At 42.2% G+C, this 25,581-nt stretch overlaps 1 protein-coding gene across 5 annotated transcripts in view; it reads left to right on the top strand.

Annotated features, from left to right (window-relative positions):
* MACROD2 (mono-ADP ribosylhydrolase 2) overlaps positions 1-25,581 on the top strand; it is a 996,145-nt gene that overhangs the window by 428,943 nt on the left and 541,621 nt on the right. The gene's annotated exons all lie outside the window — the stretch shown is intronic.

The following is a 25,581-nucleotide window of genomic DNA, read 5'->3' on the forward strand; positions in this document are numbered from 1 at the left end:
GTGTTTGTTCTCTTGAGCCCAGAGGAAATCTGAATCCATTCAGCAATCAGACTTCCCGGCAATGGCTTCCATTAACCACTAGGCAGTACAGTTGCCGTTCCTCTAACTAGGCACAGGTGTTCATAGTAAAGCAGACAGCAGGTACTGCAGTACTAATTTTGCTGCAGAAAAGGCCAAGAGGGTGACTTAATTTAGCTCTAGATTGGCAGTCTCAGACATTTTATTACCACATCAGGAAGCAATGTCCCAGATTTTGGTAGTGTTCAATATTTTTTGGAAGCTCAACACAGTTCTAAGGACCTTTTTGCTCTCTTTAAACAGGGTAAGAATATTTAAACAGGGTAAGAATCACCTCTGCTCAAGGTGATTCTTTTAGCAACAAGAGGTCCAAATCTTTCAGTTATATGTGCTGTTTATGTAGTAGCATAAGAAATAACTTTGGACTGGGAATTTGGGCAGGGGGTTGTTCCCCCTGTTTTGTTTTCACTGTGCAATTGAATCTGTCTCTCTGTGCCTTTGGTTTGCATAGGAAACCCCTTTTCATAAAGGGCTCGCTTCTGTTTTATGTGTCATGGTTTGAATTGAAATGCATCTCCTACTTCATATGCAAGATCCAAAGCAGATTTTATTTTATTTTCCAGTGCAAAAAATGTATTAAGATTTCTCATAATTTAAACCAGGTATTCTGATTTGAGCTGGTTCCTCTTCTCTTCAAAGCCTGTGTAAATTTATATGCTTGCAATTCTATATTGTTAATTTCTGTTCTGAAGAATTGTACAGTGGTACCTCGGGTTACAGACGCTTCAGGTTACAGACTCTGCCAACCCAGAAATAGTGCTTCAGGTTAAGAACTTTGCTTCAGGATGAGAACAGAAATTGTGCTTCTGCGGCGCAGCAGCAGCAGCAGAAGGCCCCATTAGCTAAAGTGGTGCTTCAGGTTAAGAACAGTTTCAGGTTAAGTACGGACCTCCGGAACGAATTAACTACTTAACCCGAGGTACCACTGTACTTCACAAATCACCATTTCTTTGCTATCTGTTGTAGCAATGGTGCCTCATTCAGCTACAGTTTTTGTTCCCTTTTATGACACACTTTGTATGTTACAGTAAACTCTGGATAAAAATAATCTATGGTTTAATGCAAACAATAGCGTACACACTCCTCAAAAGTTCTCACTTCGCTCCTTCCTATTTCTGCCAGAACCAAGAACAAACCATAGCTACTGCTCTTGGCTTGGAAAGAAACAAAGCACAACAAAGCACAACAAGTTAGACTTTGGCTTGTTTCCTTGTGGGGTGGTAACATGAGGGAAGCAGCCAAACTATGCTCTGCTACAATGTGCATCAGCATGCTGCAGGTTAATGAACCAGCTAAAATACAATAAAATAATACAATCAAGCGACGGTACCATTTTAATATTCATTCATTAAGCAGACGTTAGATGGTCATCTGTAATGGACGCTTTAGCTGACATTCCTGCATTGCAGCAGTTGGACTAGATGACCCTTGGGGTCCCTTCCAACTCTACCATTCTTTAGCTCTATTCCGTGTTTTTAAAGTTCTTTGGTCACAGGCCAATTAAAAATAACCATGCTTAAATATTATTGAAAACAATGGGACAAATTAATGTGATTAATTTAAGTTCCACTGATTTTACTATATCTTTAGCACAACTAACTTTCACTAAAGTTTCATTTGATTGAGGTTAGAAGCTTTTCTCCCACTGTACGTAGATGCAGATGTTACTAATAAATATTGAAGTTTTTTGGTTTTGTTTTTAACAAGAGGGAGTGTTTTATTATTGAATTATATATTATAATTCTTTGTCTGCTTCTCTGCAGGTTTTTTTAATGGATCACATTATACCACACACACACACACACACACACACACACACAAACATGGAATAAAGTGTTGCGATGGCCTTTGGTTAATAGAATACTCCTGTTTTGTAAAGAGAGTTCAATTTCCATTTTACATGAACGCTAGAGAAACATCCTTAGCAAACAGGCAAGAACTTTGAAACTCATGCAAATATGTTTTGTGTCATGGCATAAACAATTAATGTTGTATATCTGAAGTTGCTTGATTTATAATTCCAGGGACAGCTCTTACACTGGTGGAATTGGTTTATTGACCTTGTCACCTCAAGGCTAAGGCTCCTGTGTGCAGACTCAAAGAAAGGATGTTGATCATTGATCACCTGTATGTGCCAGTCTACCTGTAGCGTTACAGCAGACAAATTAATATTCCATGACAGAAATGAATAATTCCTTCATTTTCTTAGAAAGTCAAAATTGATTTTAATGCACATTCAGGTAGAGAGATAAAAGGCATGTGTGGGTCGATGATGAAGTGAACTGTATCCTAAATTTGTACAGAAACGGGTCTTTTTCAGGGACAGAATTTCAAGGTTATTGTAGTGTTAAGAAGAATGTTGAGGTTCCTGAAGAAGCTTAATAGATGAACACCTATGAATTGTGCTGATAAGGCTTCAGAAATGGGAGTTTGGTGAGAGCTGGTATGACGGCACCATGTGTGAGGCATTGTAATGTTGGTAGGATCAGGTCTAGGTATCCAGGTTTTGTTTGCAGATCAAGTTAAAGTCAGAGAGAGCAGTTAAAGGAATTGTGGCCTGGCTTGAATTTATCCAAGGGTTAGTCCGAGGAGGGTGAACAAACTGCAAAGAATGTTGGTGGAGATAAATGGCTTTGCCTTGGACTCCTTTAGGAGAAAGAGCAGTCTAGAAATTTAATAACAAGTATGTTAACAAAACATGAGTCTGTCTCTGCTGCAGGACGGATGCACAAGATGGGGGCAGGCAAAGTGAACTAGGAGCTTGCAAAGGTGGCGATGCTTCGTCTTTGCAGAGCTAAGGAAGCTCAACTGAACAAAATGGTACAGTGACTCAGGAACTTCAACAGGCTATTATCAACTTTATCTGTGGCCACAGCTGCAGCTTAGTCTCTTGAATTCTTCCAGCGGCTGGGTGCTTGTGCATGTGTGCGCCATTATTTCATCAGAGCAACAAATCCTACTGCTAAATCAGAGGTCAGTAAAACAGCTTGCACTTGAAGGAAAGGCTTACACAAACCCATCACATAGCCTGTTGGGACTGTAGTGCTGCTGATTTTCAGATCATATTTTTTTACATAGTCCTGTGTAGGCTAATTTTCAATATTTGCATCAGAATATATTTTTTGTTGAAACATACAATTATTTTGTTTGCTTGCTAAAGGCATGGTGGTTGTCGATTTTGTCTCACACTAGACCCCTTTAGCTACCCAATTCCAGATGGCTCTAGCTACAGAGGTATTTGCAAACATCCACACACTGTGCAAGAAAATGGTTTTCTAATTCTGCTGTAAGTATATGGGGACAAAGGGCACAAAACATCCCTAATCTCCCGACAGGCACTGCTACAGTTAAGGATTGGCATAGGGCTCAATGGAATATATTGAATGTAGAATCAAAATGAATTAGAGGAAGCACCAAGTAATATTTTTTCTCATGGCCATATGGAATAGGAAAACACAAAATCATCAGATTCAGTACTTCTTATTGTAACAGCCAAATTAAAACACACATAACATGTAAAAAATGAAATGAAATAGATTTTTGTTTAAACAAAAATCACAGATACTAAAGCCCTTCATTGAATGACGCCTGACTTACCTATTTCTGTCATTCATTATAGTTCAAGAGTCCATAAGTCTAGCTCATCTAGAATTTCAACTACAAGTCTGAGAATCCTTTTCAAAAAATATTTACAGTTGTATCCAACTAAGTTCTATTCAGAGTAGACAAACTGAAATCAATGAACTTACATTCGTCATGTTCATTAACGTCAGTGGATCTACTCTGAGTAGGATCAACATTGGATACAACTCTTGTTCTTCAAAGACATTTATTCAATGTCAATTTTATTCAGTACCAAATCACCCCAATACCTGTCTGTTCAGAAATAAATCTAAGTTATCATAATGATTCTTATATCAGAGGTTGCCTTTATGTTTTCCCCCAACTTTTATGACACACATCCAACTGGGATAATTAATAACTTAGATTCAATGGCTGCATTCAGATGTAATACTGAACCTTAGACTTAAGTATTCTCTATTCCTCCAATGCAGCTTGAAGATTCACTTCTTTGTTTTAGTTTAACTGCACTTTCACATGTTTTCTCAAACTCTGTTTAATCTTAATTTATGAATAGTAGAAACCAGCCATTTTAATAAACTATGGTTTGGTCTGTTTCTACAAAGCATAAAGGTAAAGGTACCCCTGCCCGTATGGGCCAATCGTGACTGACTCTAGGGTTGTGCACTCATCTCGCTCAAGAGGCCAGGAGCCGGCACTGTCCGAAGACACTTCCGGGTCACGTGGCCAGCATGACAAAGCTGCAACTGGCGAGCCGGCACCAGTGCCACACACGGAAACACCGTTACCTTCCCGCTATAAAGCGGTACCTATTTATCTACTTGCACTTGACGTGCTTTCGAACTGCTAGGTGGGCAGGAGCTGGGACCGAACGACGGGAGCTCACCCCGCTGCGGGGATTTGAACCGCCAATCTTATGATCAGCAAGTCCTAGGCACTGAGGTTTTACCCACAGCGCCACCCGTGTCCCTCTACAAAGCATAGTTAAGCTTAAATACAGTTTGATACAATTTGGAAACATGAAAAGCAACAGTTAATTCTAAAATGGAAGCAAAAACTTCTCTGAAGAAGGAAGAGGAAGTGTATGAGGCCAACAGTCTCTGCAGCTCATTTTCATAATGCTAAAATATTGTTAGCATTGTGTCTGAACCATTCTGAAAAAGAAGCGCAACTTCAGTGTAAATGGATAACAGTGGGTAATTATCCTCAAGCTTTCAAAGCTTTGTTAAACAAAATTGAATGTACATGCATATATATTTTGAAAAGAATGCCAAAGTATATTCCAGACTCAAGGGGAGAAAACTCTATAAGAGGATGTTCTGTATTGGAAGAATTTGGAAAGGCATAATAATGAAAAATAGTTTTTCAGTTGAGCATCCACAACTTACTCAGTTTGGAGATATAAGCATGTAAATGGAATTTTAAAACATGATAACAAGTTGCGAATCCTACAGCCTCTGTGTTATAGCAGTGACTGGTTTTGGTAAAGGATTGGATGTGGATAAGTAGGTTGAAATTGAATGCAGTAAAAAGCTTTAAAATTAAATACAAATCAATCATTGTTTTTAAAATGGTGGCTAACCAGTCTCTTGGCCAAGGAGCAATGGGAAATCCTAATGTCACTGGGACCTTGGTTTCCCTTAGGTCTGAACCTGAACATGCAAGATGAGTATCTCTGTAATGCCATTCACAAAGGCCATCTGCTGAGAAGGGTGCAACTATGCTTGTCAGAATCAGTCCATGGAGACTATTTTGTAATTTCAAAGGAAGGATACTCAATCGGTGTGGGCAACTGGTGTGGGAAGGATACTCAATATGTGGGGCTGCCCTTGATGAAAGTTGGAGTGATTTTGCTGGTACAGAAAGCAGTGGTGGACTGGGTCATCAAGAGGCAATTAAGCCAGCCTTTCAGCACGTTTTGTGCAGGATTCCATCTTGCCCGCCATGATACTTAACATCTATGCAAAGCTGCTGGGAGCTGTCATCAGATGATTTTGAGTGAAGTGTCATCAATGTGTAGCTGGCACCCAGCTGTGTTTCTCTGTTCCATCTGAATCAGGAGAGGTTAGACTGATGCTTGGAGAAGGTGATTGGCTGGATGGGGGTCAATAAATTGAGGCTGAATCCTGAAAAGACAGAGTGGTTGTGTGACACAAATTCTCATGCCTGGAAGGTGGAGAGATGATCTGTTGTAGACTTGACTGTACTCTCCTGGAAGGAGCAGTTCCACAGAAGGCTCAGCTGGTCTCAGTGGCTAGGACTGCCTTTATACAGCTCTGGCTGGTTTGCCAGTTGCATCCCCTTCTGGACACAAATGACTTGGCCACTGCACTCCATGCTCTTCTAACTTCCATATTGGATTATTATTGTAGAGGGCCCTTGAAGTCAACTTGGAAACATCAACTGGTCCAAAATGCAGCGGCCAAATTATTTGCCTTTAGAACTCACACAATCCCGGTTCTAAAACAGTTACACTGGTTGCCACTTGGTTTCTGGGCCCAATTCAAGGTGTCAGTGCTAGTGTTTAAAGCCCTAAATGACTTAGGCCCCAAATATCTGAGAGCTCACCTCCTTCCTTAAAGACTCTCATGGGTGTTAAGGTAAGCAGATGAGACCCTCTTGATAGTTTCACTGTCCTCAGAAGCTCAGTGGGTGACCTGGGAGAGGGCATTATCTCTGGCAGCCCCTAATTTGTGGAACTCCCTTCCCACACAGGTGTGTTTAGCAACTTCATAATGTGTTTTTCAGCAAATGCTGAAGATACAGCTCTTTACGCTGGCCTTTATCACCTGAGATATACATTTTCAGAAACCACCCTATTTTTGTGGTTGTATTTTTGAATTGTAAGTTTTAAAACTGTTTTTAATGTTGCATGTTAAATTGTTGCAACCTGGGAACTTATGGTGAAGGGTGGGTAAACAACAACAACAACAACGCCAGGGGAACATGGCCACCTTCTGCAAAACTTCATTCTAGGTAGGGAAAACTAGGAATATAAAAAGATGCACTTTATGAATCTGTGGTATTTCTCTCTTTTTCTCATAATCACGATGATGGATGATTATGTCCTTCTCAAAGGATGCACCTGACTTGATCAAAGTCATCAATTATTATTTAGTTTACAAAGAATGTAGCTATTTTCTTTTATGTTAAACTAAGGATAGGTGTTACATTTTCCAAGATAGTTCAAACAAAGATAAAGTGTATCTCCTTTGTTGAACTGTCGGAAAGAAACAGTATAATGTCAACACTAGGAAACTGAAGAAAAGAACAAATAAATAAATAAATCCCAAGACAGTTAGCAAAGCTTGCAAAGCACTCAAAGCTTTACCACATCTTATTCTTGGCTATCATCCACTATGCTGTTGTGTCAAACCGCTGCTGTGTTCTCAGACTGAACTGAATAACGTCCAATGCCGTGTGATAAATTTTAATACCAAGTGAACAATTGAAGACGGGAATTCGTTTTACTGTTAATAGGAATCCTCTTTTAATCTGCTACATATTTGGGTGAAAATGTGCCACTGTAGAAATGCCATCACAGCTGAAATCGGTATTTGCTGACTTCTCCACATTTAGATGAATGCAGAATAAAATAGATCATTTTGAGCATAGTACTCAGATCATCTACCCCTTGCAAGGACAACGTCTGAGGCCCAATTCCATCCTCCAAATAGCTTATTCGCTTTTCTTTCCATATATAGTTTACACATGCAATGGATTCAGAGGGAAATGGAGCCTCCACTATTGTATTGGGGGCAATACCAACTGCACCAAAGATCTGTTCCTCCCCTTGTGTCTAGTCAACACTGAAGGATGTTGTTTGTTATTTCAAAGAGAGTCCTGTTTCATGGCATGCATTGTCCTAAGAAGTGTCCTTTTTAAAAATGTGCTCGTGAGGTTATGGGAAAGCAAAGCAGGATTGGGAGCTCCGTGCAACCTTAATGCTGACTCAGAATGAAGGAGAACTTTGCACAACGAGCTGGGAGGGGGGGAATGGGCAGGGGTGGCCTGAAAGGAAGAAACATGGTTGACCATAAAGCATCTGCTTTGCACGTAGAAGGCCAATTCAATCCTTGGCATCTCCACGAAGGGCTGGGCGAGGCTCCAGTCTGAAGCGTGGAAATGCAACTGACATTACTAGGCTAGATGGATTGGTGTTTTGACTTGGTTTAAGTCAACTTCCTATGTGAGCGATGAGCAGGAGAGATCATTAGCTGCTGTTTTATAGTTTCATGAGAAAGCTGTGAATTGCTGTGCTTGAGTTTTGTGAAAAGCTTTTCTTGGCTTGTAGGCTCTGTTGAGCTTTTGAGGATTACACCTGGTTCCTTGGTAGCTTCCTGATTTTTTTCTCCTGAGAAAAACAAACGAAAAACCCCACATTTCAATACAAAAAGAAACTAAACACACAAAAAAACACTTATTAGGATGCCTAATTTTTATAACAGTTCCCCCTCTGCTTTTTATTTCCGTTCTGGAGGTTTTGGTAAACATGAATGAGGAAGAGGTTAAATGTTTAACAGTAGGATCCAAACAGTTAAAAGCCTTTGCTGAGGATTTGGTGTTAACGTTACAAGATCCAGATTCCAGTGCACTGAAAGCACTGGAACTGATTCAGGAGTTCGGACAAGTAGCAGGATTTAAGTTAAATAAGAGCAAAACCAAAGTTTTGGAAAAACATCCTTCAGGAAAAGACAGGCCTTGTTTTTGGTAGCTTCCTGATTTTTGAGTGTTATTCCTACTTTCTTTGCAACAACTTTGTTGGGAGGTTAAACGATGCTGGCTCCATTTATTTAGCCTTATTTGTCTGTGGGATGCTTATACAATGATGCATCAAGCAAATATTATCCCACACCTTATCCAGGGCATTTCCCCATCAATTTTCTTCTTGCTAAAAGTCTGATTTTCCAGGGAAGTAGATAACATTGCACAGGAGCTCTGAATCAACTTTAATAGCATGACCTGAATTTGCTAGTATGTGATTGGATCCCACCTGAAAATTGTGGCAGTTTGGAAGTGCTCTTTACAGAGCTTTGAGCATTGGCTACCAGCTCTGAGGAGTTGCAGAATTGTTACTGTGATTGCTGTTGTGTTTGTTTTACTATATACCAGCTTTAAGTTGGGGGTTCTGGAGCATACTTGCTGATTACTGTTGCTATGAATTTCTCCACATTAGTTAGTAGGTAACTCCGGAAAAATGTGCGGCTTCATCATTTTGAACCTAACAACCCTGGATTCCTACATAAAGACCCTCTTAAGCAATTATATACAGCATCAAAATCATGTATAGCATGTAATTGGAGTTCTCCCAAGCAACCTCCTAAACTACAGTGGATTGATGAAATTTGGGAGATCATGATTATGTTCAAGCTTATTCAGCAAGTGCAGCAAGCAGGGAATTGCAGCTTTTTAAAAAAAAAGAGATAAAGATGTTATGGTACCATGGATTCTCTCTTACAGATTCTGATTTACCTCTTCAGTGCTTCTGATCAGATTCTAGTCCGATTCCAATAAAATTCAGGTGTATTTGTTCCCTGTGATTTGCTTGCATAATTTAAAACTCTCTCAATAGACAGTGAGCTTCTTCTTAAGCCACAAGCTTACCAAGGACTATAAACCTTGCTGTTTTTGCTGTTTATTCGTTTATTTTAATAGTTTTTGTATTGTTTTAATGTGTTGGTGCTAGCATATCTGCAAAGTTAAGCAGGGTCCTGTATGGTTTCAGATTGAATGTGGGACCATGTGCTGAGATTGTACCTTCCAACTCTCCAATTCTATTAAACCAGCTTAAAACACAGAGGAAAAACCAATCAATATAAATAAGTATAAAAGGTAAAGGTACCCCTGCCCGTACGGGCCTGTCGTGTCTGACTCTGGGGTTGCGCGCCCATCTCGCTTAAGAGGCCGGTGGCCAGCGCTGTCCAAAGACACTTCTGGGTCACGTGGCCAGCGTGACAAGCTTCATCTGGCGAGCCAGAGCCGCACACGGAAACGCCGTTTACCTTCCCGCTAGTAAGCGGTCCCTATTTATCTACTTGCACCCGGGGGTGCTTTCGAACTGCTAGGTTGGCAGGCGCTAGGACCGAGCAACAGGAGCGCACCCCGCCACGGGGATTCGAACTGCCGACCTGACGATCGGCAAGTCCTAGGCGCTGAGGTTTTACCCACAGCGCCACCCGCGTCCCTATAAATAAGTATATTGAATAGTAAATAATAAATGGTTAAATGATAAATAAATGAGTTCCTATCCCCCTAAATTAGTGATCTAGTGCTCTTCTTTTTGTGGTCTGCTTTCTTAACTTTTTTTTTAAAAAATAAAAATCCATGTTGTTAAAGAAAACCACTACCAAAAAGTTATTGTTCCAGTTTTGTCACTTACTGACATAATTAATTGTCAGTTTTATAGGTTGTGATTTTCCAGTGTTAACCATTTAGGTTAAAGACCATGTTGTACAGCCTCCTGTTAGTTTGGTGTAAGGAAGAATCATCAATACAGTGGTGCCCCGCAAGACGAATGCCTCGCAAGATGAAAAACTCGCTAGACGAAAGGGTTTTTCGGTTTTGCGTTGCTTCGCTAGACGAATTTCCCTATGGGCTTGCTTCGCAAGACGAAATCATCTTGCGCTTTTTTCTTAAAGCCGCTTGAAGAGGCGCAGTTGCGACGGACCGTGCTTCGCAAGACGAAAAACGTTGCAAGACGAAAAGACTCGCGGAACAAATTATTTTCATCTTGCGAGGCACCACTGTATGATGCAGTGTTTTAAATGTTCTTGTTCAACTTGTTAACTGCTGCTGTTTATAGTTTGAAGTTTTATTCTGTTTTTGGTGTTCTGTTGGGAGCCGCCCAGAGTGGCTGGGGAAAGCTAGCCTGATTGGTGGGGTATTAATATAATAATAATAATAATAATAATAATAATAATAATAATAATAATAATAATAATAAATTCACCATGATCTTAAACACAGGGTTTATCCAAAGAAAACACACAATAGAACTTCTTCTTTCTCTCGCCTGCTCTCTCCCCATCTACTAAACCTCCAGAACACATTTGAAGGGACTCACAGAGGCAGCGGAGAAGCCGGGAAATTTCTACTGCAAAATTAGAAGTGATTCCATTCTTGCTGTAACTTTGTTTCAAGTCATAAGGTTCAAGTTTAATTTTCATAGCTTCTTATTTATATAACTTGAATTATTATTGAACCATCTAATACAGTGGTATTAGAAATGCCATATAGGGGTAACAGTACTAGAATAAAAATAAAAATAAAAAAATTCAGCCGCTAACATTTTTAAAAAATAAATGTGGTAGATAATGCATTGGGTGTAGTAAAATGGATGACTGTAAATGTTTATGTTGCTGTGGGAGGGAAGAAACTCAGAATGAGAGAACATAGAGCAATTTATTACCAACTGTAAGATCCTTCAGTTTTATTTTGATCTATAAATTTTAACCTGAGCATATTTCAGGAAGCTGATGGGAGGGATTTGCATATCCAACAAACAGTTACATGATACCAATGCCTTCTGATAGCATAATCAGGGGAGGAGGCACAGCAACAATTCCATCTCTCTCTCTCTCTCTCTCTCTCTCTCTCTGTGTGTGTGTGTGTGTGTGTACACACACATACACAAAGCCACATGCACACACACAAAATATTTAATTCCCAATGCAGCTAACTCTTAGCATGCTAAACTGTGTTTTAGTGTGATATCTGAACTGGGTCATTATTTCCACTGCTGGTTGCTTTTGCACCATATATCAATGACAATGTAGGAAACACTTGAGAAACTGCAGTTATGGTGCCTTGACTATTTCCATGAGCCAGATTAACCAGAGACTTTGGACTAATCCAAATTGCAACAAAGTCATATAATATTTTAAATACATTATTTCATATCCTGATTGGGGTTTTTTTGTTTGTTTGTTTAGGGGGTAATTGAATTATACTGGGATTCAATAAAGAAAGATAAATTTATCACTTAGAACCAAAGCTTCATTCTTTTGATTCAAACTATAGGACTGGTGAGGGATGCGGGTGGCGCTGTGGGTTAAACCACAGAGCCTAGGACTTGCCGATCAGAAGGTTGGCGGTTCGAATCCCCATGACGGGGTGAGCTCCTGTTGTTCGGTCCCAGCTCCTGCCCACCTAGCAGTTCGAAAGCACGTCAAAGTGCAAGTAGATAAATAGGTGCCGCTCTGGCGGGAAGGTAAATGGCATTTCCGTGTGCTGCTCTGGTCCCCAGAAGTGGCTTAGTCATGCTGGTCACATGACCCGGAAGCTGTACGCCGGCTCCCTCGGCCAATAAAGTGAGATGAACGCTGCAACCCCAGAGTCGGCCACAACTGGACCTAATGGTCTGGGGTCCCTTTATCTTTACCTATAGGACTGGTGTTTGTTTTTTTTTAAGTATATAGTGTGTGCATTTTTAGCGAGGATAAAATGGTTGTTATCACTTAGCTAATGGGAGTCATCCATCAATGGAATTGGGAGGGCAGCAATTTTTGTAAGTTCTTCCTTGCACTTGCAGTCCCACCCCACCACCACTTGGAATTGTGTATGGGGGTTTCCAGAGGTTGGACAAATCTTTTTGAAAATCCTCGTTCAAGATGTCTTTGGTCAGCAGAGCAATGCCTGCTGGATTCTACCCAATGCGCCCAGGACACAAATGAGACCTTCCAGTGTACAAATAGGGATCCTCTGCCATTTCCCATCTCACTGCTTTAGCCGTGATAGAAAAGAAAAGAAAAAACACAGTCCCAAATGATCTGCAATAATGGCTCCACGAAAAAAGGCCTTGCCCTTCTGACTCAAAAACCAGGTGAAGAAAAGATGAGCGGTGTTCACACCACATGCCTAAGGTGTCCTGTATAACTTGTTCAAACGTTTTAGTGTGTCAGGCACATGGATTGATCTGGGCTGACATGCGCTCATATGATTCTTAGTTACAACTGTGTGTGTTGCCAGATACCAACTTTCCAATGGTTAAAGCCACGTTTTAAATTCAGTCTGCAAAATAAACTTGATCACTAGTTATTTGCAGGAGAGCAAGCCTTTAACTTGGAGAAAATGGGCCCTGCTCAGAACTATGTTTATGCCTGTGTATTTTACAGTGTGATTTAATTTGCATGGACATGCAGAAAATTTATGTAAATGTCCATGCAAATTAAATGTGACCCTGAGTCTCTTGGTAAGGTGCCAGTATGGCCTTGAGCACTACAAAATTTGCAGTGTCTGTATTCTAACAATTTCCTGAAATTATGCTTTCATTTTATTATTTTTTAATGCGAGTTTTATCTACTTAGCAGCCTGATCAGTGCCTCTCTTACTATCAGCTTTGCTAGCACATATAAGTAAACAAACGTATTTATCACCCCTGGGATCAGTAAGTGCTAATAAAGTTGCCGTTGTTTGCATTTTTTACATTTGTTTTGATGACAGACACGTTCTAAATTAGCTACGAATATTTCACTTGCTCCGCAGCTCAGCAGGAAAGGTAAAGATTGCAGGGGGTTTCTGTCTTAGGTACTGTACTGAATGTTATCACTGCTAACGGACTTGCTCCCGTGGTGTGCATAAGCAGCCTCATCAATACTGAATCAGTGTGATAGCATCCGAGAGAGAATTTCTGAAGACCTGAATGACTTTTAGTTCCAGCAGTGTTTCTGACATGGTAGTAGAAGTAGGCGATATAACTGAATCTGGGCATCTTTCTTTTTGTAGTCTGATGGCCTTATTATTTTTTAAAATATTCCTGATGTGTATGTTAAATAAAATGGGTACAATCCAGTAAAAGTCAAGTATTAGTAGATCCTGTTGATTTCTCGCAACATTTTGGCTGATGTTCTGTATACACTGACCTGGAAGTTAACCACTTCAAATTCCATGGAACTTTCTTCTTAATAGACAATCTTCCCAGGAGCAGAAAGACAGTATAGATTTGGAACAGTGGTTTGCAGAGGGACATAGTTCAGAAGGCAGAAGCTGGGAAATACTGGATCGGGAAGAGCTAGGAGAAGAAACCCTGGAAGAGAGAGAGAGTTAACAAATTCACAGTTTCTGGACAGCATTCACCCCCATTCCCCAAGGACACAGAGAGCTAAGTAAGCACAGAGAGTACCAGCTCAGATCACAAGACGCGGTAGCGATGTGGTTGACTAGGGAGGAAGTGGGTGGAGCCCTTAATTGGGAGCACCATCGTTCCTAGGAAATGGATTTGTTCTCTTGCTGTGATTATTAAATTTTCTAACTGGCAAGAAGTCTCCTTTTCCTTCGTTCTGCTTATCTATTGCCAAAGGGGAGAGGCAGCTGATTCCCTGACACTTTGGCTGTTCTGGGACTAATGTAGTTTAAAACAAAAAAAGTCATCATTGAGAGGACACTAACAATGCACTAAGGCCTTTAGGCCTGCCAAAAGGAACGATCCTCTCCTCTCTCCCTCTCGCTTGTGCTGTTCCAGGGGTTTCCTGACCGCCCTCCAAGCTAATTTCAGGGAGCATGGGGGGGGGGAGAGGAGGGAAATGCAACTGCCAGAATTTCTCATTCTCTTTTACATGAGGAAAATAACGGGCACTCAGAGCCATAACTAGGTGATCTAGTGCCCCTGGCAGAACTGTCCAGATTGCGGCCCCTAGCCATGGACAAATTAGCTCTTCTTTCCGCCTCTCCTCCAACCCCCCACCCCACCCATTCAATTCACCCTCTATTTAAAAGCATTTCCTATGAGACAATAATCAATATTTATATTTATGGACTTTTTTTAAAGCCAATTTTGCGCCTCCCCCCTTTGCCTGCGCCCCTGGTGGGGGCCCACCTCACCACATCATAGCTACGGCCCTGTAAACACTCCACTATGAGACATTCCCATTTATTTATATAGGGTGATATTCAACCATATCATACTCAAAGTAGACCCAATTATTTATTCACTTTTGCATTTATATGCCACCTTTCCTCCAAGGAGCTAAAGATCGCCGACATGGGTTTCCCCTTCCTCGTTTTATTCTCATAACAACCCATGAGGTAGGTTTTGATAAGAAAGTGTGCCTGGCCTAAGGGCACCCATCCAGTGAGCTTCATAGCTTAGTGGGGATTTCAACCCTGACCTCATAGGTCCTAGCCCAACACCCTAACCACTGTGCCATGCTAGCTTAGCTTAGTCTGATATAATATCTCTCTCACAGAACAGAGCACAAAATGGCTGCATATATGGAATGTGGATTGGGGGCCATTGTTACAATCAGAGGTATACAGCTGTACAATAAGTGCTTAGATAATTTGGCAGTTTAGCCATTAAGCACCATTGATTCCACCTGGACATGAGTATGCTTGACATCTCTGGACTGAACCCAAATAATTGTTATCTCGCAGCACAACATTGCATTTTCATCCAGGGGCTGCAATGATTCATGCACAGTACAAGATTTTTAGTCTCAGAATGAAAAGCAGCAGGCAAAAACCAGGTACCATTTGTAGAGTTCAAGGTAAAAAATGGGTTTTTTAATGAGAACGCGTGCTTTCCAGTCAGGATTATGTCAGGTTGGGGGAGCTTATTGCAAAATGGGTGGCGTAAATGACCTTTCAGTTGAGCAACCTGCCTACTATCCACTGCCCCACAGAATTGTGTGTGTGTGTGTGTGTTTGGCAATATTTGTTGGTTGACTTATTGTTAGCTGTTAATTGCTGCTGGCAAGGAGACATGGTATACCAGCAACACATATTTTACAGAAATTATTAATCTTACGAGGCAGTAGTCTGGAAGTCCATAATGTTATATGTGAAACTACTGGTTTAGGGGAAATTCCATATTGTGCTTGGATTGATGACAAATTTCTTAAGTGAATATCCTTACAGTAAAAGCACCAGTTTCCCAGACTTTTTCTGTTGTGCAGTGCCAGTAGAGAAATATATGCATCTTTACCTCGAGATCTCAGAAACTGAAATGCTTTCTCATCAGTATGCACCAAGGCCTTGGAAGCTCCATGCTGATACATCTGTTTAATTTAGGAAATTTAAAATTGGCTTTGCAGATGTTGGGAGAAATAGAGTGTGCTGTTTATTTTCAGTTCAGTTTCATCACACACTGCCTGCTATGTATGAACATATCCATCATTCTGGAGTGTATATTCTGAATAGCTTTGGAGCACATTTATGTTTAGTTGAACCCATTTAGAGTGGGCATATTTTTGCACTGCCTTTTATATCTGTACAATAAAGCTACCCACAGTACAATTATATGTGAATGAGGCCAAATACATCTGCAAATTTGCAAACAAGGTCCCTCTGTGACTTTCATAGCTGAGTGGCGATTTGAACCCTGGTCTCCCAGGTCTTAATCTTACAACTAACCACTCTAAATGGAAGAGGCAACTCTGCTAGTTGTCTCAGTTATTTAGAGAGAGATAAACGTACCTGAGAAAATATTTGCCAAAGTGTCTTCAAAAAGGCAAAGGAACCTGAATTTGCAAGTGTGTAGGGATTCTGCTGTAGCTTTGTTAATTACAATTAGTTGCCTATTGAGGTATTAAATTGCTTGATTAGACTAGAACAAATGGGCTCTCTTAGCATTTGAAATTAAGCGAGGCTTGCTGTCAGAATTAACATCTTTTGTTCCTATTGTACTCTATGACTATATAATTGTTTTTTTTAAAAAAAACAACAACACACATTTTGGCAATCTAGGCTGTTCTCCATTTTGTGCATGGAGCAAACATTACAGTGTTTCGTACACATATTTATCTACAGATATTTTGCATGGGATTCCATCCTAGCTCTGCAGGGGAAAAATTGTTCTGATTTCAGCTTCATATTGTGTACAGGTTGGACTCTTCACATTTGATCCTCTCAGGGAAAGGCCTAGTATCCTATGTTCTATGTTCCTTTTAAGGATTTAATATCAGTTCTAGAAGTTACAAATAACACAAGTCAGAACTAGCTACCCCAGTTATTTCCAGCTGAGATGTTCCAAAAATAGTAACTAAAGTACCGTATTTTTCGCCCTATAGGACGCACCGTCCCATAAGGCGCACCTAGTTTTTTTGGGGGGAAATAAAGGGAAAAAAAATATTCCCCCCCCCCAGGCGCGGGGCTGGGGCGGCCCGAGCTTCCCCCGACCCCAGCCCCCAAACAGGCAGCTCTCTGCAAGCCGTGGGAGCCCAGCGCTGGCTCCCGCTGCTTGCGGAGAGGTCTGCGGAGCCTGGACGCGCTGATCTCAGCGCGCGCAGGCTTCGGCATGCAGGCAACTCTCCCCAAGCAGCGGGAGCGTTCCCGCTGCTTGCGGAGAGGTCTGCGAAGCCTGGAGAGCAAGAGGGGTCGGTGCGCACCTACCGCTCTCGCTCTCCAGGCTTCAGCGAAAGCCTGCATTCGCCCCATAGGACGCACACACATTTCCCCTTCATTTTTGGAGGGGAAAAAGTGCGTCCTATAGGGCGAAAAATACGGTACATACCCCTCCAACATTTTTCAGCTGAAAATATGGATGTTTGTCTTTTGGTGGTGTGCTGCTGTGCGAGTCAGCGGACTCGGGCAGGAGCATGGCACCAGAGGACACGTGAATCAGCTGGCTGCCTCACCTACTGCAGTCCCTACCTGGCAGCTGCTTGCTCCCTTTCCTCCTCATTTGCTTTCTCCACCTGCGCCACACCTCATGCCACCATCACAGTGGCAGTGGCAGTGGATTTGGCGGCAGCAGAAAGTAACCAGCAAGAGTGTTGCACATGTCTGCCACCTCTGATCTGGTGGAAAAATGCGTCCCTCATGAACAAAAGGGGGGAAACAGGACATTCTTGAATGAAATCTGAAGCCAAGATAGTTTCTGTAATTCCGTGAATGTCCCAGGAAAATAGGGACACTTGACGGTCATGAAAGTATGGTCATAGCTAATAGAAACCGAGATTATTAAATAGCAGCTCTTACTTGGGCGTGGCATAAAAGCTGTATTCAAAATAGAGTACAGGACAGAGTTTTGGCCTTCTTCATTATATGTAAAGCAGGGCTGCGGAAATTTTAGTCCTCCAGATGTTGTTGGACTTCACTATTGGCCATGCTGGGTGGGGTTGATGGGAGATGTAGTTCTTTTTTTTTTATTTATTTACGGCTATTAGCCCATAAAATATGTACAAACATAAAAAAGCACAAAGGCTTAAAAACCGAAATATCTGACAACAAAAGGTGAACACTGCGATGCAAGGGTGGGTCATTGGGCAAAGCCAAATAACAGGATGTGGCCCGGAGAGCTCCAAGGGACGGTTCACAGAAAAAGGAAAACTGAAGACGAGATCCGACATGCACTCTCATCATAACTGTCCGATTAGATTTTGATGTTGTTGTTGTATTTTGGTGGTTGGAGATGTAGTTCAGCAAGATCTCGAGGGCTGAAGGCTTGTCATCCCGGTATAGAATCTTGCATGTGTGTTGCTGTGTAGATGCCAGAAACAAACAATACAAAACTGAGGTTAAAAAAAGAGCAATAAATAAAGAATATGTTGTATTTTCCAGCTGGTTTTTTTTAAAGCCAGCCGATGCCTGTAATGCCAAAAAATGCATTAGCAATATTTTCACAAGCAGGTAATAGGAATGGAATTTTACTTTCTCATAAGAACAAAGATTAAAATCAAGGATACAAAATCCTAAAAGTTGAGGAAGCACACCTTGCTAAGACCCTCTGTGTTGTTGTTGTTTAGTCGTGTCCAACTCATCGTGACCCCATGGACCAGAGCACGCCAGGCACTCCTGTCTTTGGTCAAACTCATGCTGGTAGCTTCGAGAACACTGTCCAACCATCTCGTCCTCTGTCGTCCCCTTCTCCTTGTGCCCTCCATCCTTCCCAACATCAGGATATTTTCCAAGGAGTCTTCTCTTCTCATGAGGTGGCCAAAGTATTGGAGCCTCAGCTTCAGGATCTGTCCTTCCAGTGAGCACTGAGGGCTGATTTCCTTAAGAATGGATCGGTTTGATCTTCTTGCAGTCCATGGGACTCTCAAGAGTCTCCTCCAGCACCATAATTCAAAAGCATCAATTCTTTAGCGATCAGCCTTCTTTATGGTCCAGCTCTCACTTCCATACACCACTACTGGGAAAACCATAGCTTTAACTATACAGACCTTTGTTGGCAAGGTGATGTCCCTGCTTTTTAAGATGCTGTCTAGGTTTGTCATTGCTTTTCTCCCAAGAAGCAGGCGTCAGTAGTTTTTTTAAAAAGCTCCCTTTGCAAAAACTTGTTAAAATGTAACTGAATGGATCCTTGTTCAGTCATTTGGTAGTGAATGTGTGAAGGGGCTCTCCAAAACGCGCCAGCTAGCCTTGCCTCCTAGATTCTGACACATTCACTGCCTGCGGCACTGGTGCACAATTGGGTCAGACTGAAAGAGGCTTACACATGTAGGCCTCTCTCCATAGCATGGAAAACGCTGGTTGATCATCATTTCTATTGCTTTGGAGAAAGCCCTGCAGGCTCCATCTGGTACACAGGCTAAGACCCTACCTGCCCGCAGACTGTCTCGCCAGAGTAGTGCATGCTCTAGTTATCTCCCGCTTGGACTACTGCAACGCGCCTTACGTGGGGCTACCTTTGAAGGTGACCTGGAAACTGCAATTAATCCAGAATGTGGCAGCTAGACTGGTGACTGGGAGTGGCCACCGGGACCACATAACACCGGTTCTGAGATATCTGCATTGGCTCCCAGTACGTTTCCGAGCAGAATTCAAAGTGTTGGTGCTGACCTTTAAAGACCTAAATGGCCTTGGTCCTGTATACCTGAAGGAGCGTCTCCACCCCCATCATTCAGCTGACATCCAGTGCCGAGGGCCTTCTGGCGATTCCCTCATTGCAAGAAGTGAGGTTACAGGGAACCAGACAGAGGGCCTTCTCGGTAGTGGTGCCCACCCTGTGGAACACCCTCCCTTCAGATGTGAAGGTAATAAGCAGCTATCCTATCTTTAAAAGACATCTGAAGGCAGCCCTGTTTAGGGATGTTTTTAATATTTAACGCTGTACTGTTTTTAACACTTGATTGGGAGCCGCCCAGAGTGGCTGGGGAGACTCAGCCAGATGGGCGGGGTATAAATAATAATAAAATAATAATAATAATAATAATAATAATAATAATAATAACAACAACAACAACAACAACAACAACAACAACAACAACAACAACAACAACAACAACAACAATTGTATGTGCATAGATCCCCTTCACACCAATGCTGATGATACGTTGGCATGGAAAAGGAATAGCCTGCTGTGTCTATTTCCATTCTAACTGGATGCATGAAGAGGACTTGAGTGCCAAAGGGGCGCTGCCTCTGATGTCCTTTGGCAGAGCCTGTCATCTGCCACCTCATATCACTATACAAGAACAGCTTTGTATCCCATTGACCCCTTCTTAGACTTGTATGGGAAATGTTCTCACACCTGTCTGAGCTTGAAAGCGATGTGTTGTCCCAAGCTTAATTGCACTAGATATTTCCGTGCGGGATATTATGCAATATTTTTGTTTGCTGTGTCTGGCACAGAGAAAATATAAATTGCTTTGCTTTAATTTTGTCAGCAATTGGCCTTTAAAAAATAAAAATCAATCCGAACATTAATTTGACGAGAGAGAGAGAGAGAATGAATTTGTATGTTGGGTGTATTAAACATATATATCAAGCGGGGGGGGGGGGAGAGAACCAATTCATGATCCATTATATTTTGCTTCCTCTTTAGGGAAATTTACTTTCTGTTTCTTACAAGACACAATTATAAATGTTTTCCAGACCTGCCAGACTAATTTTGTTTTAAAACCTATTGCACGGTAGTTGTATGGGGAGGAACATTGTGCTGTAATGAGTCTCTCTCCCCATGCATGTACTTGTTGGGATCTTTTTTAATAAACTTTGCTTTTATATGTGCACCAGGCTCCTGAATCGAAAGCATGTGATAAGCAGAGCTTAGTGGCCCTCTGAGCAAGTCAGTCCACCCCCCTGCTGCCAGGAATCCAAGATGTCTTTCAAGCTGGATTAGCTGACCCTGCCAAAGAGCTAAAAAATAAATAAATGCTGGTAGCTGAAGAGAGGTCAAAGGAGACCTCAGCATTGGAGAGGGTGCACATCAGCTGCTTGTACTGAGTGAAGAAGCATGGCACAAACTGACCAGGGATTTCTTTTGATTCTGAATGGGCTTGCATGCAAAGCATGTTAATAAAGAGGAGGCAGAGAGAGGCAGGGAAGGAGATTTTTTGTTCTTGAGGACATGATGCACTGTGAAAATGGAAGATTCCCCCCCCCCCCGAGTGGCAGAATAGGCATGTAGGTTCAGAAAAGCAAAGAGTGTTGTGTCAGTGGAACATGGCAGCTGGTGGCACAGCCCCTGAATTGCCAGCACTGAAGCTGATCTGGTGGCATGGAGAGACGTGGGTGTGTGTGGGTGTGTGTGGCCAAGATGGGACTGGAAACTGCTTCAGTGCTATCCAGAAGGCCGTCCAGCAGGGTGGATTCACAATTTAAATTACCGTATTTTTTGCACCATAATACTCACTTTTTTCCTCCTAGAAAGTAAGGGGAAATGTCTGTGCGTGTAATGGAGGGAATGCCTACGGGTGGCATGCCTACGGATTTTCCTCCTCTAAAAACTACGTGCATGTTATGGTCGAGTGCGTGTTATAGAGCGAAAAATACGGTACTAGTTAATAAGACTTGATTTAAAACATGTGTTGTTTTTTTTACAGAAAGACTCATTCTTGCTTGTATAATCTTAATATTTACAACCAGATGAAAGTTTCATTTTTGGAATAATAAATTTTCAGAGTACAGTGGTACCTCGGGTTAAGTACTTAATTCGTTCCAGAGGTCCGTTCTTAACCTGAAACTGTTCTTAACCTGAAGTGCCACTTTAGCTAATGGGGCCTCCTGCTGCCGCTGGAGCACGATTTCTGTTCTCATCCTGAAGCAAAGTTCTTAACCTGAGGTACTATTTCTGGGTTAGCAGAGTCTGTAACCTGAAGCGTATGTAACCTGAAGCGTATGTAACCTGAAGTGTCTGTAACCCAAGGTACCACTGTAGTTTTTACAGTTATATCAACAATTACTGGTTTGGTTATACTATTAGAAATACATAGACTGATAATTATGAAATTATTGCAAGGTTTAATAAGTTCACTGTTTATATTTGGACAACTTTTCTGCTGCATTTTATTGGAAGGAGAAAAAGAAACATTTCCTTAATAGTAATGTGAACTATTTAAGTAAAACAATAACATTATAGCATATGTATCCATGTTTGTTAACTGATGTGGTTAAACATATATTTTTTAAATAAAAAAACTTAGACTGAGTTTTAGCACACATGAAAAACTTAAACAAATCCTTATTTCCTGATGAATAGCCTTTGGACTTTAATGTAACTTAAATAGAAAACTGTCTTTAGAAAGATTTTTCCTCCAAAGGTATTTTATTTTAAAAATCTGATTTAAATTTATTAAAAAAACTGATTTTTTAATAAATCATAGATTTTTATCCACCCTGCTTTTCAGTAACTAAAGGTAAAGGGTAAAGGTACCCCTGCCCATACGGGCCAGTCTTGCCAGACTCTAGGGTTGTGCGCTCATCTCACTCTATAGGCCGGGAGCCAGCGCTGTCCGGAGACACTTCCGGGTCAAGCTGCATCTCGCGAGCCAGCGCAGCACACGGAACACCGTTTACCTTCCCCCTGGTATGCGGTCCCTATTTATCTACTTGCACCCGGGGGTGCTTTCGAACTGCTAGGTTGGCAGGCACAGGGACCGAGCAGCGGGAGTGCACCCCACCGCGGGGATTCGAACCGCCGACCTTTCGATCGGCAAGTCCTAGGCTCTGAGGCTTTACCCACAGCGCCACCCGCGTACCTATTTCAGTAACTATAGTGTTGTTAAAGGTAAAGGACTCCTGACGGTTAAGTCCAGTCGCAGATGACTCTGGGGTTGTTGCGCTCATCTTGCTTTATTGGCCGAGGGAGCTGACCTTTGTCTGTAGACAGTTTTTCGGGTCATGTGGCCAGCATGACTAAGCCACTTCTGGCGAAACCAGAGCAGCGCACAGAAACGCCATTTACCTTCCCGCCGGAGTGGTACCTATTTATCTACTTGTACTTTGATGTGCTTTCAAACTGTTAGGTTGGCAGGAGCTGGGACCGAGCAACGGGAGCTCCCCCCATCACGGGGATTCGAACCGCCGACCTTCTGATCGGCAAGCCCAATCTAGTGCCTCTCCAGGTAGGGCTGCAAGAGACCCCTGGCTGAAACCCAAAGAACCATTGCCAATCAGTGTAGGCCACACAGAGCGAACTGGACCAATGGTCTGACTTGGTGCAAGGCAGTTCCTATTTTCCTAACAATGCACCAGGAAGCTTATGTTCAAAATAAATCAATGCACAATGATTCATGCCAGTAAGTATAATAACATCATATATAAATGAAATCAATATAAAATATTCAGAAAGACTAAAAGTGTAAGGATGCAATCCTATATTTGTCTACTCAAAAGTAAGTCCTCTGAGTTGAATGGGAATTACTCCTGGGGAGAGTGTGTATCCAACTGGAGCAGTCTTAAAAGGCAGCCATCACGTACAACAATCAAAGGGTTGTATTCCCCAAGAGTTCTCTGAAATAGAATAGTCTTTGTTCAGCTGCACATGTAGAACATCGTAAGCTGCAACTGAGCCAGATGGACCTGCCTTTTAGAGTGCCATGGAGAATAAAGTCTATCTTCCAACACCAAAGGGGACCTGAAGCTGATCCTGAGATAAATTAGCATATCAGATTTCTATACACTGCTAGCCCATAGTGTTGGATATGCAAGATGTTACGCTGTTAAGGGATCGCAGCCAATAAGCTCTGTAAGAGCGGACTTGCCTGGTTCTCCATATAAGGGAAGCATGCTGGTGTATTGATGTTAGCATAAGGGCGCACTCCTTGTCTGTCGCTCACATTCACTTGACATCCATCTACTTTTCTCTGATATGCTTTATGTTAAAGAACTCCCAGTTAAGACAGGTGTTATGCTCCTCAAAATATCACAACAAATGGGATTGTTCTGACAGATTTGCTTAGTGACTCTCTTGGCGGTTACAGTAGGTAGAATCTTTTTACAACACAGCCTTAAAACACAAACACATACATATACACACAGATGTTCTAACTTAGTTTTTGTTCTCATTTTGAGTGCCCCATGTGTTCAGAGCCACAAATCTTGTTAAATTAGTTCCAGCACTATGTGCAGTATGTGATTTTACAAGATAAGCTGGTGTGTGCTTGCATATTGCGGTGTAAGATGAGCCTTCAGTATATAAATTGGCATCCTCGCTGCCAGCTTTCCTTCAGATTTGTTTACATTGGCAAAGTCATACTTTCGAGATATAAATTATCTCTAATAGCGGCACTGCAGAATACATCATTTGGGCCTTGCTGTCCTTGTACAAATTTTAAAATTAAAAAGTACACCACAGATGAGAGCAACTCTAATGAAGTGCTGCATGTATTTAATCTTTCTGTGTCATCCAGTGAATCACTTCAGCTTGTGCTGCATGACGCACTATTAAATGTTCACAGCATCCTAATATCCTTGTACTTAGGACTTAAAGAATGGAACCAAATGATGCTCTTTCCTACAGGACTGAACTAAGGCATTTTGAGCCAACTGAAAACATTGAAATGCTGTATCATTTGCACCATACAGTTCTGCTTCAAACTTACAACATATGCATCTGCACTTAGTGGACTCATTTGTATCCAGTTTTCTTAGCCTTCTTCAGGGGATCCTCTTTAAAAACAACAACCTGCCAGCCTCGTATGATTCATACATTACAGAGAAGCAGAAAAAGTGGGTGTCAGAGCTGCTCGAAGATCCTAGCTCACAGAGGATCACGCTAGCCAGCGATCATTAAGTAAAAGTCTTTATTGAGTTACAGTTTCCATTCTCAAGCTGCTGCGTGCAACTCTACGTTCTTCCAGCCGCACCCCCACTGCCAGTGCCCTCTGAACGACCTCCTGGGTGGTCCGGGGTCTCTCCCCCCTCGCGATTTCATCTTTAATCGAGCTGTGCAGCCCCTCCCAAAAGAGGTCTCTCACAGGGGCCGAATCTCTGTCCCATTCCAGGGCACTGACCAAAGCGAAAAAGCGGGCATGATATTGCCTTACGCTGGCCCTCCCTTGCCTTAGTCCATGCACCTCCTTCCGGGCAAGATCCACGTCAATGCTTGATAAAAAACACCCATCCATCGCTTTAATAAAGGCATCCGCATCTTGGAGCGCCGGATCCTTATCTCTCCATAGATTGCGCAGCCATGCTTTAGCATCCCCATGCAAATGGGACATGATGAATCCCACCTTCTCTTGCTCATCTCTAAAGTCTTTATTCAGCAGTTGCAGTGCGCACAGTACATCTGCTCTAAAGTTGGGATACTGTTGCAGGTTCCCATCGAAGTGAGAGACCAGACCGCCTGTTCGTCTCGCCAACCCAATTCCCTCCTGTCTGGGTGTCTGCTTAGTAAGCACGTCTAACCTGACTTGGAGATCCCTGCAGGCGGCAGCTGCCTCCTCCTCTCTCTTCCGGGATGCGAGAGCCTCTGCATTCAGTTGTGACACTGCTTTTCTGAGTTCCTCTATCTGCTGCTCAGCCGTCATGTCGGCTGCCGTTCGTGAGCTCGCTGGTAGGCACCTGCTTCTCTCCCCTCCTCGAGGCTGTAGATGCCCACACTTGTGAGACGGAGCTTACTGTCAGAGCTGCTCGAAGATCCTAGCTCACAGAGGATCACGCTAGCCAGCGATCATTAAGTAAAAGTCTTTATTGAGTTACAGTTTCCATTCTCAAGCTGCTGCGTGCAACTCTACGTCTAGTAGCTAGATCGGCGAAGCTCCGTCTGATTCTCCGCCCCTTGTGCACCAACTTAATATCCTAGCCCTGCTCCAC

Source organism: Podarcis bocagei (genome assembly GCF_964188305.1).
Source record: "Podarcis bocagei genome assembly, chromosome: 3".
NCBI classification, from domain to species: domain Eukaryota; kingdom Metazoa; phylum Chordata; class Lepidosauria; order Squamata; family Lacertidae; genus Podarcis; species Podarcis bocagei.